Below are 6000 nucleotides of genomic sequence, written 5' to 3'. Positions count from 1 at the left end.
GGACCATGATCTTAAAGAAGAGTAATGATGTTGAAAGTGAACACTCGTCTCCCCATTCTCTTTCAAAAGAATCTTCTTCCTCTAGTAAAACTAAATTTTTTTAGAAAGACCCTATGTTATTAAGGCGTATGATAGGTCAAGATCAAAGTGAGCTTGAGCCAACTCAAAGAGAAAACATTTTTCAATCTAGATGCAAAATTAACAAATGGGTTTGCTCTCTAATTATTGATGGAGGAAGTAGTACCAATGTAGCTAGCACAAGGTTGGTGGAAAAGCTTAGCTTAGAGACCATTCCTCATGCTAAGCCCTACAAGCTTGCTTGGATAAGTAAAGAGGGAGAAATAGATGTCAATAAACAAGTCCTAATTAACTTCTCTATAGGAAGCTACAAAGATGAGGTGATATGTGATGTTGTTCCCATGGAAGTCACACATATCTTACTAGGTAGGCCATGGCAATTTGATAAACAAACTTTACATGATGGTCATACCACCCAATACATTTTCTTCATAAATGGGAAAAACACCACTTTACAACCTTTATCACCTCAAGAAGTTAATAAGGATAGAAATATAATAAGAAAAGATAAAGAAGAAAAAGAAAAGGGGCAAACTTTCACTAAGGTGTTACTTGCCTACAAAAAAATTCTTCCAAAGCAAGATGTGCATCACCCTTCCTTCTCTTCTCAAGCCAAAAATGAAGGCCCAAAGCACAAGCAAGAGAGGAAGAGTAGTCTAGAAAACAAAAATGGCCTAACCAAGGCTAAGGGTAATACCCTTAGAAAGGATGGAACAAGAACTCAAGAAAGGGAGGCGCAAATCCTCCCCCAAATCAAGTCAAGCTCCATCTACAAAGGCTTAAAGAATTTGTGGCTGAATGGAGATTCGTTTATTGCTGATTGAGGGGTACACCTGTAGGCCCATAACACTTCCACTAATTCTTCTAGCCGGTGTTGGGTTAGGGTATGGCAAGTGTTTGTGATGGAAGGGGCGGATAGAGTTTGTTGTAAGAGTGATCGGTGGCGGTTTTTTACCTTAGTGCTGGCTAGTTTGGATAATATGTCGGCTCTAACGTTTTTGGATCTGGGGATGTGTTGGATGCAGACTTGTTCAAAAGCATATTGAATGACTTTTCATACCAGGTGATAGTATTATAGGAGGGTAGGGTCTTTGATCTAAAATTCGTCATTTAGATGGCCCACGGTAAGTTTGGAATCGGTTTTGCATATGAGTGATTTGACACCAACTTCGCGGGCGAGGGATAAGCCGACGAGGATAGCTTCGTATTCGGCTTGGTTGTTGGACGTTCTGAAGGCGAAGTGGAGGGATTTTTCGATGAGGATATTATTGGGGCCTTCTAGGACGATGTCGGCACTTGCCCCTTTTGGGTTTGACAAACCATCAACGTAAAGTGTCCATTGGTCCTCTTTAGTGGTTCGTTGGAGATCGTTGACAAAGTCTAGGAGTCATTGAGCTTTGATGGGGCCGTGGGGTTCATAGCGGATGTTGAATTCGGATAATTTGACGACCCAAGACGACATGCGATCTGCAAGGTCTGGTTTCTGCAGTATCTTCTGGATGGTGAAGTCGATTTTGACGATGATGTTGTGATTTTGAAAATAAGGACGTAGGCGTCGCGCTGCGTGTACTAGGGATAGGGCTAACTTCTCCACCATTTGGTATCTGGTTTCGGAATCTTGCAGGGTTCGGTTGACGAAGTATACAAGGTGTTGAGTGCCATTGACCTCTAGAACCAGTGCGACGCTTACGATGTGATTCGTGGCGGTGATGTAAACGAGTAAGGGTTGATGGGTGTCCGACTTGTGGAGGATGGGTGGTGAAGTGAGGGTGGTTTTTAGTTTTTGAAAGACTTGTTCATAATCGTCGTTCCACGTGAAGTTGGCCGATTTTTTGAGCAGTTGAATGATGGGTTGGGTTTGTTCGGCTAACTTGGGAAGGAAGTGGGAGATGGCGGTTAGTCGGCCTATGAGGCGTTGTACTTCTTTGACACTGTTGGGGCTTCGCATCTCAATAATTGCATTGCACTTCTCGAGATTAGCCTCTATGTCGCGTTGTGTAAGCATGGATCCGAGGAATTTACCACGGTCGACGTCGAAGACGCATTTTTTGGGGTTGAGGCGGATGTTGTATTGTCTTAATGCAAAGAAAACAGTGGACAAGTCTTGAGCATGTTGGTGATGACTTGGGGATTTGACGACCATATCATCGACGTATACCTCGACACACTTGCCCATTATATGGCTGAAGACCTTATCCATTAGTCGCTGATATGTTGCTCCTGCGTTTTTGAGGCCGAACGGCATGACCTTGTAAAAGTAGTTGGCGTCGTTTGTAATGAAGGCGGCTTTGTTCATGTCGGATGTGGCCATGGGAATCTGGTTATAATTAGAGTACGCATCAAGAAAGTTGAGAACTTTGTTACCGGCTACACCGTCGACAAGCCGATCAATGTTGGGTAAGGGGTAGGCATCCCTAGGACAGGCTTTATTGAGATTTGTGTAATCGACGCACATCTGCCACTTGCCATTAGCTTTCTTGACTAACACCACGTTGGAGAGCCAAGTGATGTAGTGGGCTTCTTCGATATACCCTGCGTTGAGCAACTTGTCTGCTTCGGCCTTGGCCGCTAATCGACGTTCTTCGCCAAGTTTGCATTTTTCTGGGAGACATATCAGGCCTCCTTGTAAATGGATAGTTTGTGGGATGTGACTTGAGGGTCAACGCCGGGTAAGTCGACAACTGACCAAGCAAAGAGGTTTGTGTTGTTGATGAGGGGATGTCGTGCTGTTCAGGTTGTAATCCAGTACCGAGTTTGATGGCGCGTCCATTAGGGAGTTCCAATGGTATGGTTTCTTCGACCGACTCGAGGCAGCCATCCCGACCTACTCTAGGGTCTAAATCATCTCTATATAAGGCTATGTTAGAGCCGGGTGGTCGTTCAATATGATTGGTTTGAAGGATGGGAAGCTACGGGCGTAGGCTGGCCATGAATGGTAAGGATGTCGCCGGATGGGGATGGAAATTTCATGGCCAGATGAGGTGTGGAGACGACAGCACCAAGAGTGTTGAGTGAAGGTCGGCCGAGGAGGACATTATAGGATGTAGGCGCATTAACGATGAGGAATCGGATAGGTATTGTCTTGGTTTGAGCGCCATCGTGAAAAATGGTATGAAGGTCGATGTAACCACGGGTGGATAACTTTTCCCCTGAGAATCCATATATCGGTTCATCGTATGGGACTATGGCGGTGGTGGGGAGTTGGAGTTTCTGGTATGTTGCCCAATAGAGGATGTCGACGGAACTGCCTTGGTCAATGAGGACTTTCTTGACGGCATAGTTTTCTAACTCAACGGTGATGACCATGGGGTCATCCTGCTGGTGATCAAGGCCATGGAAGTCGTCGTTTGTGAAGGTGTCTCTTTTTGGCGGATGAGGTGGACCCACCAATAGCAAAGTCACCAGAGATGGTGTTAATAGTGTCGTGTAAGGGGGTCGGTAGGGGTGATATCGGTGCGAGCCGGTTGCGGGTCGCGGTTAGCGGGCTGGATTGGACATTTGTCGTGGTGAGAATCGTGAGGAGGGCGTCGGTGGTCAGAACGAGGAGGGTGATCGGATCGGGGAGGCTGGTCGTCTCTACGGATGAAGCGGTGGAAGTGGCCAGCACGAACCAACTCTTGAATCTTGTCTTGGAGTGCTTTACATTCCTCTGTGGTGTGGCCGTGGTTTCGGTGATAGCGGCAATATTTAGTCATGTCCACGTTGGGAGGAGTGGTCGTCTTGCGTGGTGGTGGGATGAGGTCGGCCTGTAGGGCTTCATCAAGGAGACGGGATCAAGGAACATTTAGGGGGCATATCTGGTGAAGCGGGGTTCTCAGGGTTCTCGAGGTCTCGGGTCAGGCTGGGAAGGTTATGGAGGGGGGGTTGCTGCGGAGGGTGTATAGTCATTTCAGAATTTTGTATGGAGAGTTTGCATCTCCTCCTTGCGGACGTAGTCGGCGGCGGTAGTCGGGTGGGTGGAGGTAGACGTTGTTGGCGAAGGGGCCGGGTTTGAGAGTGAGTGTCATGCACTGAAGTATCATTTCCTGATTGATGTGTGGTGTGCGAAGGGCAGCCTTACTAAAGCGGTCAATGAAAGCCCGGAGCGTCTCGTCTTGTTCTTGTCTGACGCTGAGAAGTGAGATTGTTGTAGTTTGATGTGGGCGGCTGCCGACGAAGTGAGTGGTAAACATGTGGGAGAGGGTGTCGAAGCAGTCGATGGAGTATAGCGGAAGGGTGGTAAACCATTCCAGGGCAGGGCCTTTAAGGGTGGTAGGAAAGGCCTTGCAGAAAACAGCATCATAGGAAGTGTAGAAGGCGACGTGGATGATGTAGACCTTGAGGTGTTCGTCTGGGTCGATCTCACATGTGTAGCGTTCCAGTGTGAAAGGTTCCCATTGGGCAGGGAGGGGGTGTTGACGATGAAATCGGCAAAAGGATGACAACGTCTAGGTTGTGTGGATGGGAGCAGGTGAGGAAGGATGGGATGGTGAACGAGGGTGGAAAAGTTGAAGTGAAGTTGTGAGGGTGGATATGGGTGGTAGGGAGGGTGGGAGGCATGTTATAGGGTGGGATGTGGGTAGTGGGTAGGGTATAAGGCATGTTATAGGGTGGGATGTGGGTGGTGGGCAAGGTGGCGGCGGGGGTAGGAGCCGCAGTGTTTTCTGGAAGGGTGGGATGGAAGTGTGTATGATGGGTTGAGAGGATGGGAGTTTGTTGAGTGGTGGTGAAGGTGTGCGGGGTAGGATTGTACTCACTTTCTTCTTCGGTGGGCTGGAAAGCTAGGGACCCTGCGGCATCGGATGTTTCCTTAGCCTTTCCCTTTTGAGCAGGATCGGCCTCAATCTTTCGCCTTAGGCGTGAGTTCTCCTATCGTAGTGCCTCCATCTCATCAGCACTACGTTTCTTCAAATCAGCCAGCTCCTGTTGCATCTTGGCTTGACCGTCTAGGATAGCGGCCAAGTCCGGGGTGATATTAGTAGGTCTTGCAGGACCTGCTTCAGCTTGCTTGTTAACTCATGCTCTGCTGCAGGTAGAAACCATCTTCGATAGAATGCGGGTTGGTCCGTAAAGTGTTATCTCGTGCCCCATGGTGGGCGCCAATTGTTCTTGTAGAGAACAAATAAGATGCGTCAGACACAATCGTTACCTTACCCCAATTCGCAATCTCCTCAGTAGGCTTCCTCTTGGCTGGTATATGTCGTATGTGGATATCTCGGTGTGAACTGGTTTGGACCCGAGAGGGGTTACCTGCAGAAGAGACTTCGATGCTCAAGTCAGCAAAAACTCTCAGAAAGTCAAATCTCGTAATTAGGGGAGTAATGAATGCATACCTTTAATTGCTGGGGTCCATGCGCATTTATAGGTTATTAATTATGCTTAGCCACGTCATGGGCTGGGCCCCTATTTGGACCGTAGGTGGGCGTGGGTCTTGGGCCAGGCCTCTTAGAACGGTTACCTTTTAACGGCTTAGGCCGTGTATTGTTAAGCGTTCATACATGGTGATTACTTGCGTCTTTGGGGACTATATAGGCGGGTTTTGTGGCTATAGTCGGGTTGAACCGGCTAGGTGTGGTACAGTAAATTATATGCATATTCTATAATATGTCTCGTACACAGGTAAATATAACATGAAATTAATATTAAATTTTTTAAATAGAATCACATGTATTGTGCTTTTAAATAGAAACACATAAAATAAAAATTTATTGTGATTAAAAGTTTAAAAACAATTTAAATTTTATTTTTTTGTATTTAAAAAAATAATTAAAACACTAGTACAAAAAGAGCTTATTATGACAAGTAAAAAGGACTTATTATGACAGGTATGTTAGCATCATAGTTGCAGGAGTCATAAAAAATGCACTTTTTCTATGACATCGTGAAAATCTGTCATAGTAAGTCTAACTTACTATGATAGGTATTTCTACACCTAACATAATA

This window comes from Vigna unguiculata, chromosome 10 (genome assembly GCF_037176805.1).
Source record: "Vigna unguiculata cultivar grain cowpea cultivar isolate G323 ecotype 2 chromosome 10, ASM3717680v1, whole genome shotgun sequence".
In the NCBI taxonomy this organism is placed as follows: Eukaryota; Viridiplantae; Streptophyta; class Magnoliopsida; order Fabales; family Fabaceae; genus Vigna; species Vigna unguiculata.
Note: the sequence above shows the minus strand (reverse complement) of the source record.